Raw genomic sequence first — 15,645 nt, forward strand, 5'->3', positions numbered from 1 at the left:
TGCATTGGTTTTCAGGTGGGTAATGTGCATCAACTAGCTAATAAAGAGAAAGGAATGGTGGCCCAATGTCAATATGTATCTACTTGAAATTGCTCCAGTACACAAAATGCGTGATTTCAAGTCCAATTTCTAACATTGAGATGAACAAGCTACTTACATTTGGTAACAAGCTTTCTGGTGGATACTCTTACCACAGATTTCTCACTTTTTGAATATACCCCAGGAATCATATTAGATCTGGAAACTTTAAAGCAGTACTCAGTAGGTGGTGTCATACAGTTCCATTCAATGTCGCTGCGCTCCGGATGTGACGAATGAAGCAGTTTATAAGCACCACCCCTCCTCGCTGACATCAGTTTATTAGGCTTTCCACGCCTTCATATGACAGTCTTTCGGTCGATTGCATTGACCAGTGTGCAGATGTCTTAATTGGGAACTTTTTAGATGGAGAAAGAGATCAGTTTACAGATCAGGGAGATGGGAGGATTGGTGAGGAATCTGCAGTTACAACAGTCCCTACCAGAAAAATTGTTACGGAAGGTAATTAATTTGTTCTTCTGATGGATACTTCTAATGACAGAATTGTCACCTGGTGAACTGGTACCTTAAGCAGTCCCGCCCCAGTTGGTGGGTCTTTGAACTGGTTCAAATAAAAAAGTCCTGTAGTAACGAGTGGGCACAAAGCTCCTTGCGACAGACCTGACTGTTGAGTCAGTAGTACTTTGTGAACATATCTACAGACACATGACTACAACATCACGTACTCCATCTGCTAGTGCACAGATGGCAGATTTAGCTCTGGACAAATTAACCAATATGCCCTCTGGAGGCAACTTCTACGACAGTGAAGAGCATATCTTTATCCAAAAAACGAACCACCAGGAAATGGTCCACTTTTGCACTGCCTTGCCCCAGAGAAAACTACAAAGAGCTAATTCTGCACCCAATGTTCTTTGATGCTATCAGTATAAAAACTTAAGTGCCATCTTGGAATCCAAACGAGGAAAGCTCTTGTCCTCATTAGAAGGGTCAGATGGGGCAAAGAATGGCAGATGTGCAATAGCCTGCCCAACATGAAATGGAGTGATCACTTTCGACAGAAAAGAAAGTCCTCAACACCCCCTTATCTGTAAAGAAAGCTGGTTAAGTTGGACTGACAGAAAGGCCCTACAGCTTGCTCACACAGTTTGACAATGTGTTGGTCTTGAGAAAGACCGTTTTTAATGTAATGAGCCTTAATGGACAACTGTGAAGCAGCTAAAAAGGGGTGCACATCAAAAAAGTGAGAACTACTTCAAGTCTCACTGTGGCATCACAAAGAGTGCTGGCAGAAAGATATTTTGCAAATCAGTAAAAAGTATTTCAACAGGTGACTTAAAAACAGAAAGCTGATCTGCGAACTGAAAAACAAAAAGCAGAAAGAGACAACAAATACCCTTTAACTGTACCCAAACTAAATACTTGCTGGTCCAGGGATAACACACAACTGCAGGCAATTTGGCTTGCAGTGGGTCAATTTATAATGTGCCACACAAAACTACAAATAACGACTGGCGTACACCAATTCCATGGAGGGACACCAGCGTAATATAATGGAGTTTGTCGCACTGAATTCCAAATAAAAATGTGATGGATAGAATGCTCGAATTAATCTCTGTCACTGGTAATTATTCGGTATGCATTCCAGTCCATTGTTATTTTGCACACCGTGCTACCTCAGTTTGGACCCAGCCATACATAAATCAGTCTTGAACCTGCTCCAATAGGAACAGTCAAGCCCAAACTGCCAGGTTAGGTCCTCCCTGAACATGAACACAAGCAACCCAAGACCGGTTTCACCTTTATTAGGGCTCATCAGTGGGGTATAGCTTGGTTACAGTGGTACAGTGTGCACAGGATCCACATCTGGGCATACCAGTCCTACATAAGGCGTTGCACTGAAGTATACAAAAAATGATGGATAGAATACTTGAATTAATCTCGGCCACCGGTATTTACTCTGAGTTGCATCCCAGTCCATTGCTATTTTGCACAACATGCACCTCAGTTTGGACCCAGACGTGCGCAGGATAGAAGGGCAGGAAGTGGCATCAAGAGCAAAGTGCAAAAGGCCAGGAATGCAATCAGGAGGTTGAACAATTTATGAAGGTCATCTCAGCACAGCACCAACACCAAGTTGTGGCTTTATCAGAGTTGCGTTCTGTCCACTCTCTTGTATGGCTCAGAAGTACAAGCTACTTAGCTTTGGTAACACCTTATCAGGTAGAGACTATATCTAGCAGCAGATTCCTTATTTTAGAATTCCCCTCGGCGTCAGATTGGATCCGTAAGATTTTTCATGAGCAGTTCCCCTGTGCGCCGGCAGCTGGCATTGATCGGCTCCACGTGCATCAACCTTGCCGGAAGTGATGGCTATGGCATCTATAGAAGCGTCACCCAGGCGCGCTGACGTCCGTTTCTTTTCACTACACCAGAAGTGCAGAGCCACGAAGAACACTGGCCACTGGTGTGGAAAACTAGTGCCCTGAAAGGGATCCTAGAAATCCAATCGCAGAGCAGGGAGGATAGGTGGGTGGGTAAGGAATCAAGGGCTAGATATAGTCTCTAACAAATAAGGCATTACCAAAAGTAAGTAACTTGTTTAACTGAGGGAGACTTCTACCTGCAGATTCATTACCTTAGAATATTATCCCCGGCAGTAGCTCTGCGAACCAATTTCAAACAAAGAAGTCCTGCAGGACCGAACGAGAAAAATGCCCATCCCTACAAACCTGATTGTCCAGGCAGTAATATTTTGTGAACTCTCAATTTTTGTGAACACTGGGAGGAAATCACTTGTCGGTGTCCACTACATATCTACACAGGTGCATTGTGGTCCTACGGTCCACGCAACATTGGTCAGGCGCTTGTAAAATGTTTGAAAAATATACATACTTTGACTTGAACACAAGACACTCACGTGTTACATTGTATCTCTGAAAGAGATTTTGGAGTTATGCGCATATAAATATTTCTTCTTATTCTATGGGTAATCTCATTTTATAGCCAAGTGAAAAACTATTTTGGAAGTATCTCAAAACGTTTGCACTGTATAAACAATCAATACCCCATTTGAAACACAGTAAGATATCTTTTTACATGCTATTATCACCAGATTTGCTGCAGATTGTTCAAGGAGGGGACAAACTTATTAAGAATACAAACACTAATTTCTTATGGAGTGCAGTGAACGTTAACTACAGAGGTGTGACTTATTTCTTGAACACTTCTTTCTGAAGAAATTGAAACCAGCGAAAACATTTGGATAGAGGACTCTGTACATAAGGACGTTGGCTTTTTGATTGAAGGCATGATAAATCAGCATCTTAAAGTGTTATCTAAATGTTAATAAGTCACAGGAGTGCAGCCATTTCTTCTGGTGATTGAAGGTTTCTCTGTAGCACAATGACTACACTGCTGTAGGCGGTGGTCCACAACTTCAACGTCTGGCCATTACGTTTTTTGCGGATTTTGGCTTTAATCGATGTTTATATTCTACAGCCGGTGCAGGACAATGGTATTTACCTGTATCTTTTCTCAGCATAGGCATTCAAAAGAGTTAAATGTATGCAGTCTGTAATTAGGCACTTCTCTTCTGGTGTTGTTTTTTTATGTATGTATATGATCGCTAATTATTTGTAAATTTCTGTCATTGTTGTTTTTTGTAAATTGTTCAGTGGTTTGACTGATGATGGTTTGAATGGGTGTGAGAGTGTTGGATGTATTGAGGTCGTGAGAGGGCTGTGTTACATATGTTTAGAGATGTAAATAGAGTGTATATATATTCATGTCTTTACTGTTATTGGATTTATTAATGACAAAAAAATAATAAATAGACATGTGCCTTTCAAATAAAATTCTCTGTTTGGGACAATGATGATATTTGAAAAGAATTGGAGTTAGTACCTAAATGTATATTGTGTTCTAGGGGAGGTCTCCTTGTTTTTGATTATAGTTTCTCCCTGCTTCCTCCTCCTAGTATTGTTGTTCAGGGACCCTCTTGTGTTTTTTGATTGCAGTCTGTAATGTGCCTGGGAACGGTCACAGCTTGAAGAACCCTTGCCCTCACTCCCATCCACCTCTAGTCCGATGCATTATTTTCCGCACATTCAATCCCTTGCATTGTTCAGGGAATTCTCGGTGAGGCCATTACTTTTCAAGAATAAAAAGTGAGAGCTAATCAAAAGATGCTGTAGATCTAGACGCAAGTACGGGTGATCAAGGGAGAATTCCCCCCCGGAATTGTACTGCAGACGCCAGGATGCCAGCACCTTGACTGAGCAAAAGTATGGAAGGCAACCACACGTGCATCACCAAGACCGATCTGGGTTATTGTATCCTTTTTCATGTAATAGCTGCGGTTGGGAATTCTCCCTTGATCACACGTACTGGCGTCTAGATCTACAGCATCTTTTAATTAGCTCGCACTTTTTATTCTTGAAAAGTAATAGCCTCACTGAGAACTACCATACCCTACCGGGTTGGAATTATCACCGGCTTTGGGATGTCACAGACTGTGAGTTCAGCCATAGAGCCCTGAAGAGTCGGAGAACACTGTTTCTCTGCTGAAACACGTGTCAGGTGGCTGTGTTTCTTTTTGTGTGATGACCAATTAAAGAAATCACGGACTTTTGGTTCCATTTGCTTTCACACTACGTCGACCCGATGTATTACTATACTGTATGAGTGTGCGGGACTGTTGCTATATATATTTGTTCTTTATATTGTGTTTAGAGGGTTCAGAAGGAGAAATGCATCCTCTTCTTTTAGAAGGAAACATGAACCTTCTTGCCTGGAAGATTTCAGGGTTTCTAGTAGATACTCAGGCCTTTCAGGAGAGGCTAAAAGCCTTTTGGATGAATCATGGGCTCCGGGAACAAGGAGAAGATTTACCGGTGCATGGAAAAGATGGTGTGGTTGGTGCTTGGAACAGGATATGGAACCCGTGGAGGCACCTGTAGTAGAAGTAGCTAATTTCTTAGCAGACCTTTTTAATTCAGGACTATGTTATAGGACAGTTAATTGCTATCGATCAGCAATTTCTGCAGGACATTCTTTATTAAACAACTTTTCTATTGGTACCGATCCCTTGATTCATGGAGTAATGTAGGGTATAAGACTTAAACGTCCTCCCAAATATAGTTCCTTGTGGAACATAAACCTTATTTTCAATCTTTTTTTAATCCTGGCCAGACAATTGTTTCCTTACAAGGAAAACAGTTATCCATTAAACTAGCTACCTTACTTTGTCTTATATCTTTTAGGCGAGTATCCGATGTTAAGCCTTTAGAAATTTGTAACAGGTTTTACTCCCCAGATGGAGTATTGTTCGAAATATGGAAAAGAACCAAGACCATGTCCGAGAACATATTTTACCCTTATTTTTTGGATTTTCCAAAATTATGTGTTGTTAGTTGTATGAAAGTATACAGACAGAAAATGAGTATTTTTAGACCTTGCAATGAAAACCAATTGTTAATTTCTTCTGTCAAACCCTTTAAGGCAGTCTCTTCTGCTACAAATTCTAGGTGGGTAAGAACTGTTATGTTTGAAGCTGGGATAGATTTGTAAAAGTTCGGCGCATACTCCTCTCGTGGCGCTATGGCTAGTAAAGTATTTTGGGTTGGGGGATCCATTTCTGATATCCTGAAAGCAGCAGATTGGTCAAATGCCTCAACTTTTGTTAAATTTTATCTTAAACCTGTTGAACATGTAAGTAATGTTGCATTGAAAAGCTTTGAACTTGCATAATGTATCCTCCGGTCTTGTCATGAAATGATGATTCTCCAATTATCATACAGTGAGAATCTTGATTTCATTAAAGACACTGGAGGCTGACATTATCCATCCCACCACTCCCTGGTGGATGTTTTAGTTAATATGTCTTTATTAATGTCTTTGTATTTAATCTTTTTTCCTTTATGGGATACAGTACTACCTTTTTTATTTTATTTTCAGATTCAACTTCCTTATGAACCTTTTAAAGTGATGGAAGAAGTTGAAGCTACAGTTATTTTTCTTCGCAGCTCTAAGAGGAAGTTATTTGGTTGCTATGATGCTGGTCTATGCTGTTTGGAATGTTTTATTTATGATGTAATTGTTTCGCTTTAAAGGGCTGCATATCTTGAGCAGCAATAAAAGTTATTGCATAATGTCAGCCTCCAATGTCTTTATTGAAATCAAGATTCTCACTGTATGATAATTGGAGAATCGCCATTCTCCTTCACAGATTAAGGGGTTGTAGGTTCTCCCCTTCCCTGTCAGCACCCTACCAAATCGTTTCTACCTTTACACTTTACGTCAATACTTGTAGAGCGCCACCACTTCCTGTCCACGAAAACCCTGCCCACTTTACCTTTGTTCAGGGAATTGCCAAACAGGATGTTCTTGGTGCTGCCTTACAGGAGGCATGACACCCAGGATTGGGAGTATTACATGTGTGCTGCCTAGAAGTTTCCACCCCTATCTCCAGCACTGTCAATTCTGTACCCATGCGGGCACCCTAAAACCATGACAATACATACGTTATGAATGCCACGCTACAGCAGGATTCAAGGGTCTGCTGCTGGATTTGCGGTTCTATGGTAGGATCTGAGGATTCTGCATGTCTATAAAGGCCACATCCAGGGTATGACCTAGTGCTTGCCTTTTTTCTCTATTTATGACAGGAAGCCTCTGCTTAGACTCTGCTCTTCACCTGCGTTCCTCTGCTTAGGCTCACCTCTTCCTTTGGGTTACAGGACCTCCAGTAGAGATTATATTCGAGCAGATATCAAGAACATCTTCCCAGAAATGTTTCTTATTGCGGCGCTTCTTGAAATTCCTTCTGCAGCATGACCTCAAAGAACCTCCTTGCACCCTGGGAATTATTTGATGCCTCCCAGTGCTGTTGTAAGAGCTCAGTCCTCTGTACTGTTCCCTGAACCTACCCACTGGGATTTTGTTACTCCATCAAAGTTTTGTTGTAGCAACTGTCTTTTGGGCCTCTGCAGTGTTACATGCAGATGCTGTGTGAACCATTGTTTCTGATTAACGTGTCAAGTTGTGCAACTTCTACATGACATTGCAACTTCTACATGACATTGGAACAAGGACAATCTCATGATTTTTTCGCCTAACTCAAGATAAAGGCTCTGTGTCACTTATACGCTGAAGGATTGTCGTAGAGCACTAGTTACTACAGTAATTATTGTGAATGTCTCATTTCCTGGAGAATATTAACACTCATGAGAAATCCAGATAAATGACAAAACTGGATGTAAGTTGATGAAAGAGCAGACAGTAACAGCAGTCTTGTGTTCTGTTTAGTATAAAATAGCACTTGCTTCTAAGAGAATGCAGACAATCCTCCATCTGATGAGACCCCTGACCCTGCTTGCAGTCCAGGTCGCCCCCCTACTGCCAACAGCTCCCCCTACTGCCAACAGCTCCACCTATCTGCCTGCTACTGCTATCCTCCCTGTATTTTTCGCTCCTTTCTCTCCCTTTCTCAGCCCCAGCCCCTCTATTATCCCCCCCACACCCTCCCTCCTCGTGCTCCTGCTCCCCCTTTTTCCCGCTGCAGGCCCCCACGGCCCGACCCCTCGCCACCCCACTCCCGTCTCCCAGCTGCTCCGCCCTCCCTCCACACCTTAAATGGCGGCCGCTGCTGGTCAGTAGGAGTGACCCCTGACCCTGCTTGCAGGCCAGGTCACCGCCCTACTGCCAACAGCTCCACCTATCTGCCTGCTACTGCTATCCTCCCTGTATTTTTCGCACTTTGCTCTCCCTTTCTCGGCCCCAGCCCCTCTATTGTCCCCCCCTCATCTTCCCCCCTCGTGCTCCTGCTCCCCCCCCCGTTTTCCTGCCGCTGCCCCGCCCCCTCGCCGCCCTGCTTCCACCTCCCAACTGCTCCGCCCTCCCTCCCCACCCCGGTGGAGACAAGCTCGTCTGTGCCTGTCCGCGCATGGTCCGCGCCCAGCGCCAGGACCCCGAGAATGCCAGGAAACCAGAACGCACTACGACGCCAGCAGCCTCTACGCATTCAACGCCGGCCGAAACCCCTCCTGCTTTCAGACAGCCCCGAAACAGACCCACAGACCCTTCTCCTGCCGTATCTGCAGCTTCACCTGCGACAGAACCACCAAACCCCCCAGGACTGGACCCAACCACCTCCGCTGCATACTTCTCAACACCCGCTCCGCACTCAAACACGCCATCGAGCTCTGGGATCTGCTCGACACCTCCGCCCCAGACGTGGCCTTCCTGACCGAGACCTGGTGGAATAACTCCTCGGCACCCGACATCGCCATAGCCATCCCGGACGGCTACAAGATCACCCGCAGGGACCGCGCCAATGGAATCGGAGGAGGAATAGCCATCACCCACAAATCCACCTTCAAGGTCTCCACCCATGCAGATGACACCCTCAACGCCGCTGAACACCTGCACTTCCGGATCCAAACCGACCCCAACACCACCACCACCCTCAAAGGAACACTCATCTACAGACCCCCCGGACCACAGGCCCAGTTCAGCGACACCATCACCGACCTCGCCAGTATCCATGCACTCAACTCAACGGACTACATCCTCCTCGGGGACCTCAACTTCCACCTCGAGAACAACAACGACGCAAACTCCTCTACCCTCATCGGCAACCTAGCCAACCTCGGCCTCAGACAACGCGTCACCGCACCCACCCACGCCGCCGGCCACATGCTGGACCCGGTCTTCTCCACAGGCTCCCACGTCACCTTCGACCACACCACCCAACTCCACTGGACCGACCACCGCTGCATTCACTTCACCTTCAAGAAACCAACCACACATCACCGCACCTAAAAGCCACCTCGCCGCTGCTGGAGCAAAGTCAACGACGACCAGCTGAACACCACCTTTGCCCCAGAACCCCCTCACCGACCCTACCAACGCAGACACTGCAGCCCGTAACCTTAGACAGTGGATAGAAGACTGCGCAAACACCCTTGCCCCGCTCAAGAAACCACCCAACAACCGCACCAGCAAAAGAGTCACCTGATCACCGACGAGCTCCAGACCTCCAAACGCGCATGCCGGAAACTGGAGAAGACATGGCTACACGATCGAACACCAGGCAACTACGCAGCACACAAGGACGCCACCCACAGACATCACCACCTCATCAGACTAGCAAAGAGATCCTCCTTCAAAAACCGCGTAAACAACGCACACGACAGCAAAGAGCTCTTCAACATCGTAAAGGAACTCTCCAACCCCAGCGCCAACACCAACGGCACCCCGCCCTCACAAGAACTGTGCGACTCACTAGCCATCTTCTTCCACCGCAAGATCGCTGACATCCATGAAAGCTTCAACACCACGACCGCCCCCACCACGCCAGTCGCCATCCCCCCTGCGAACACCACCTGCGCCAACCGCCTGACCTCCTGGGCCAACGTCAATGAAGACAAGACACGCAAGGTCATGAACTCCATCCACTCAGGATCCCCGCCAGACCCTTGCCCACACCACGTGTTCAACAAAGCAGACGCAGCCATCGCACCCCAACTACAGAAGGTCATCAACATCTCCTTCGAAACAGCGACATTCCCGGAAAGCTGGAAGCACGCCGAAATCAACGCCCTCCTCAAGAAGCCCAAAGCGGACCCCAAGGACCTCAAGAACTTCCGGCCCATCTCCCTGCTCCCGTTCCCTGCAAAGGTCGTAGAGAAAATCGTCAACATGCAACTGACCCGCCACCGGGAAGACAACAACATCTTAGACCCATCCCAATCCGGATTCAGACGCAACCACAGCACCGAGACAGCCCTCATCGCCGCCACAGACGACATCAGGTGCCAACTAGACAACGGCGAAACATCAGCCCTCATCCTCCTGGACCTGTCGGCCCCCTTCAACACGGTCTGCCATCGCACTCTAAAAACATGCCTTCTAGAAGCCGGAATCCAAGAGAATGCCCTGGAATGGACCACGTCCTTCCTCACCGGCAGAACCCAGAGAGTCCGCCTCCCACCCTTCCGTTCCGAAGCCACCATCATCGTCTGCGGCGTCCCCCAGGGCTCATCCCTCAGCCCGACGCTGTTCAACATCTACATGGCCCCCTCGCGCAAGTGGCCCGCCATCACAACCTCACATCATCTCCTACGCCGACGACACCCAACTCATCCTCTCTCTCACCAAGGACCCACTTACTGCCAAAAACCAACCTCCAAAACGGAATGAAGGTCGTCGCTGACTGGATGAGGAACAGGCGGCTGAAGCTGAACTCTGACAAGACGGAGGTCCTCATCCTCGGACCCACCCCCTCAGCCTGGGACGACTCCTGGTGGCCGACCACAATGGGAACAGCACCAACACCCACCGACCATGCACACAACCTAGGTTTCATTCTCGACTCCTCCCTCTCCATGTCGAAAAAAGTAAACGCCGTCTCCTCCTCCTGCTACAACACCCTCCGCATGTTCCGCAGGATCTACAAGTGGATCCCGACTGAAACAAGAAGAACGGTTACACATGCCCTCGTCAGCAACAGACTGGACTACGGCAACGCACACTACGCAGGAATCCCAGCCAAACATCTACGCCGACTACAACGCATCCAACACGCCTCTGCCCGAATGATCGTCAATGTCCCCCGCAGCAACCACATCACCCCCCAACTGAGAAACCTACACTAGCTCCCCGTCGACAAGAGGATCACCTTCAAGCTCCTCACACACGCACACAAAGCACTCCACAACACCGGTCCAGCCTACTTGAACAGCAGACAAAGCTTCCACACCCTGACCCGCCAGCTCCGATCCTCCAGCCTCGCCCTGGCCGTTGTCCCCCGCATCCATCGCACTACCTCCGGAGGCAGATCTTTCTCCTACCTCGCCGCAAAGACCTGGAACACCCTCCCTACCCACATATGACAGACCCAAGACCTGGCTCTTCGAACAGAAGCAGCCTCCCCTCCCCACCCCAGCGCCTTGAGACCCTTACGGGTAAGTAGCGCGCTTTACAAGTGCTTTGATTGATTGATTGATTGACAAGCTGCGATTACAAACTGATGACACTTCTTGGGTGCCTTCTATGATATTCCTATCCTTTACCCTCCCCTCTTTGTCATAAGCGCCAAGAACAGTCTGGGATATGTTTGTCACTGTCAATGGGAAAGGAAACTTGTGGGTTCTACATCAATCCCCACAGAAACCTTCTGATCTACAGTTCGTGGTGACTTGAATCGGATGGGAGCTATGTGCTTATTTATTTATTTATTTTTTTTAAAATCTTTTTATTATTTCAAAATACAAACAAGACATTAAGGAGGTACATCACAATTATTCAATACCATGCAGTACATTCTGATAGATGACACAACAGTAAGTCAATAAGGTAACATCCCTCCGGGGTCTTATGTCAGTTGGTCCTCTATCATATCTAGGACCCTTAGTCAGTGTTGCACTCCGCTCAAGCCCAACTCTCCAGGCCCGGAATCCGTTCTGTACGTATGGCCCTCCTCAAAGTCCAAAAACTCCCAAGCTCACCCACCCCTGCCGCCGATGTCCGATAATTAGCTATAGAGTGCGATCTTTGTTCTAACCTAATGTAAGTACATGTACTGGCCATCTCTTCCCTTTCCCTACGAATTCCTGTGTTCCCCTGGAAGTCTAGGACCCACTCTCACACCTGTTTCCCCAACTTCAGAGGAAGCCGCCTGTGTCTGCTCCCCTTCCACTGAAGAATCTGACTCCGAATCCTCAGCCTCATCTAGAAGCCTCAGTCCCATCACCAGTGCCTCCCACGCCCGCGCCGCTTCCATCGCTCTATCGCTGTGGGACCTATGGGCCTGTTGCATCCTAACAGAACTCTCGCTTCCCGCCCACACAAGGAACGCTGCTTTCCATCTAGCATAGCTAGGGCCCATCGCTGCTTTCCAGTGTGATGTAATTTCCCTTTTAGCCAGGATGAGCCCCAAGTCCATAAATTTGCTAGTTATTTTATTCTTACTAGTGTACGGGAACCAGTGCAGCAGACATGCCCCCTTATCCATATCTACCTGCAGCTCAGTTACTCTGCAAAGGGCCGAAGCCACCTCCTCCCAATACGTCCCCATTTGGGGGCAATCCCACAGCATATGGCACAGGTCCGCTCCTTGTAACGGCATCGAGGACAGACCGCTGTATCTACCCGAAAGTACTGATTAATTTTAGCTGGCGTGAGGTATGCCCTATGCAATACAAAGAATTGGATAAGTTGGAACCGAGCATTTCTGGTTTCCTTGCATGCTCTCTTAAGTATATGTGACCAAGTCCCATCTGGGATCTCCCTGCCCAAGTCCGCCATCCAGTGCCCCCTCAATTTCTGTAATGGGTTAGGCTCCTCCCCTAGCATCCGTTTATATTGGCAGGTGATTGCCTTGTACGTACCCGCAGTCATCACAACGTACTGGCATGCCCCGCTCAGCGGTGGGTCCACAAGGCCCGCCCCCCAATGTTTAGGTCTCGCCTGTCGATGCGCATGCGCATCGAGCAGAGCGAGACTATAGGGCTTTAAACAAAGTTTACCTAACTGCGGCGATTTGGTGCTGTGCCCGTGGCTTTTATGTCAATGCGCTTGCGCATTGACCTAAAATGCGCGTGCACATCACCAAATCGCCGTCTGTTCCCTCAGCCGCATTCCTCCCACACCTTTTGAAGTGAAGCTTAGCTTCACTTCAAAGGCCCCGGCTGCTTCACACCCACATGCCGCTCTACCCGCTCCGCCCCCTCCCCTGCCCGCCGTGTCGCATTTCTCCTCCCCCCTCCCCACAGCAATGCCCTCCGCCGTCTCTCGTGTTTCTTTTGACTCGTTTTCGTTAGGGTTGGTGCTGTCTTTTCCTGCTGCTTCACACCACCTTTTGCAACAATACTTGTGTCTTGATTTGGGATTTTATCTTTTTACACCGAGTTGCAATAGGTTCGTGGTGAATTCACATGTTATATTGTTCAGCAAAGTGGATTATTATTATTCCAATCTGTAAAGTTGCAAAACAACCCCCAGTAAGAAACGTGAAACTGTAACTCGGGTCAAGAACTGCATCTCCGTCATTACCGCATGCGTTCATGCTTCACCGTGTCACTGATTAAGGTAAATCAGCAGTTAGCTGTATCTTTGAATTTGGAGCAAAATGTCATTGGCAAACCTCTATTTTTTTTATTAGACTGCATCATCTAAAGAGCTCCTATGCAGAGCGAATAATCATGTTATGCTGCCTCTCCCGATACTAATTTACTGGAAGTTTCTACTAGACAGCTTTGACTATCTATCCCAGCTGATACAATGTCAATCAGAAAACTGAGCGAGTCACGGATTTTAATCATAACTATTTTTTTAACCCTTTTAACAAGACACGGTTTTATGGGCAACTCAACATTTCATATAAAAAAATAGGAGATTAAATTCCTGCTGCTTCACACCCTCATCGTCTACACACACACCTACAAGCATTCCTCCAAGTTGTCTCTCTCTTCAATCATGTGTGTTGTATCCTGCACGAGCGCCGCGTCAGCTGTGACCCCGCTCTGTGCATGTGGACGCTGTGAATGTCCCTGCGTGTGCGCTCCACTCGTGTCTTTCTATGCAGGCTGCCTTCTGCTGTGTGCATGCGTCTGCTGTACTCGCAGACTGTATGGGTGCCTATTTGTGACTATGCCCGCAGGCGTGCGCCATGTTTTGTATACTCTAAGTGTGTGTTCTCTAAAGGAATGCATTTACTGTTGTAGGCACAGTTTGTGTGTACATTCACTTCGTCATCTGCTATGTAGGTATTACTTATGCACGCTGTGTGCGTGAGCCTTCTGCGATTGCCGTACGTGCAGCCTCCTGTGTGTGTTTGCGCCGTCTGCTCTGTCTGTCTCACCCTCAACCCCTCACCCTCACCCTCACTCACCCTCAACCCCTCACCCTCACTCACCCTCAACCCCTCACTCACCCTCAACCCCTCACCCTCACCCACCCTCACACTCCCTTAACCCCTCACTCACCCTCAACCCCTCACCCTCACTCACCCTCAACCCCTCACCCTCACCCTCACTCACCCTCAACCCCTCACCCTCACTCACCCTCACTCTCAACCCCTCACCCTCACTCACCCTCACTCACCCTCACCCTCAACCCCTCACTCACCCTCACCCTCACTCACCCTCACCCTTACTCACCCTCACTCACCCTCAACCCCTCACTCACCCTCACCCTCATTCACCCTCAACCCCTCACCCTCACTCACCCTCACTCACCCTCACTCACCCTCACCCTCACTCACCCTCACTCACCCTCAACCCCTCACTCACCCTCAACCCCTCACCCTCACTCACCCTCACTCACCCTCACCCTCATTCACCCTCAACCCCTCACCCTCACTCACCCTCACTCACCCTCACCCTCACTCACCCTCACTCACCCTCAACCCCTCACCCTCACTCACCCTCACCCTCACTCACCCTCAACCCCTCACTCACCCTCAACCCCTCACCCTCACTCACCCTCAACCCCTCACCCTCACTCTCATTCACCCTCAACCCCTCACCCTCAACCCCTCACTCACCCTCAACCCCTCACCCTCACTCACCCTCACTCTCACTCACCCTCACCCTCACTCACCCTCACTCACCCTCACCCTCACTCACCCTCACTCACCCTCACCCACCCTCACTCACCCTCACCCACCCTCAACCCCTCACCCTCACTCACCCACCCTCACCCACCCTCACCCTCACCCACCCTCACTCACCCTCACTCACCCTCAACCCCTCACCCTCAACCCCTCAACCTCACTCACCCTCAACCCCTCACCCTCAACCCCTCACTCACCCTCACTCTCACTCACCCTCACTCACCCTCAACCCCTCACCCTCACTCACCCTCACTCACCCTCACCCTCACTCACCCTCAACCCCTCACCCTCACTCACCCTCAACCCCTCACCCTCACTCACCCTCAACCCCTCACCCTCACTCACCCTTAACCTCTCACCCTCACCCTCACTCACCCTCAACCCCTCACTCACCCTCACTCACCCTCACCCACCCTCACCCTCACTCACCCTCACCCTCACTCACCCTCACTCACCCTCACTCACCCTCACCCACCCTCACCCTCACCCACCCTCACTCACCCTCACCCTCACTCACCCTCAACCCCTCACCTTCACCCTCACTCACCCTCAACCCCTCACTCACCCTCAACCCCTCACCCTCACTCACCCTCAACCCCCACTCACCCTCAACCCCACTCACCCTCAACCCCTCACTCACCTTCAACCCCTCACTCACCCTCACTCTCACTCACCCTCACTCTCCCTCACCCTCACTCACCCTCACCCTCACTCACCCTCACTCACCCCCACCCTCACTCACCCTCACTCACCCTCACTCACCCTCCCTCACTCACCCTCACTCACCCTCAACCCCTCACCCTCACTCACCCTCACTCACCCTCACTCACCCTCAACCCCTCACCCTCACCCTCACTCACCCTCAACCCCTCACCCTCACTCACCCTCAACCCCCACTCACCCTCAACCCCCACTCACCCTCAACCCCTCACTCACCCTCAACCCCTCACTCACCCTCACTCTCACTCACCCTCACTCACCCTCACCCT

General features: G+C 48.9%; 1 protein-coding gene across 6 annotated transcripts in view; it reads right to left on the minus strand.

Annotated features, from left to right (window-relative positions):
* Positions 1-15,645, minus strand: part of HERC1 (HECT and RLD domain containing E3 ubiquitin protein ligase family member 1) — a 2,088,313-nt gene that overhangs the window by 586,194 nt on the left and 1,486,474 nt on the right. The gene's annotated exons all lie outside the window — the stretch shown is intronic.

This window comes from Lissotriton helveticus, chromosome 3_2, assembly GCF_964261635.1.
Source record: "Lissotriton helveticus chromosome 3_2, aLisHel1.1, whole genome shotgun sequence".
Taxonomy (NCBI): domain Eukaryota; kingdom Metazoa; phylum Chordata; class Amphibia; order Caudata; family Salamandridae; genus Lissotriton; species Lissotriton helveticus.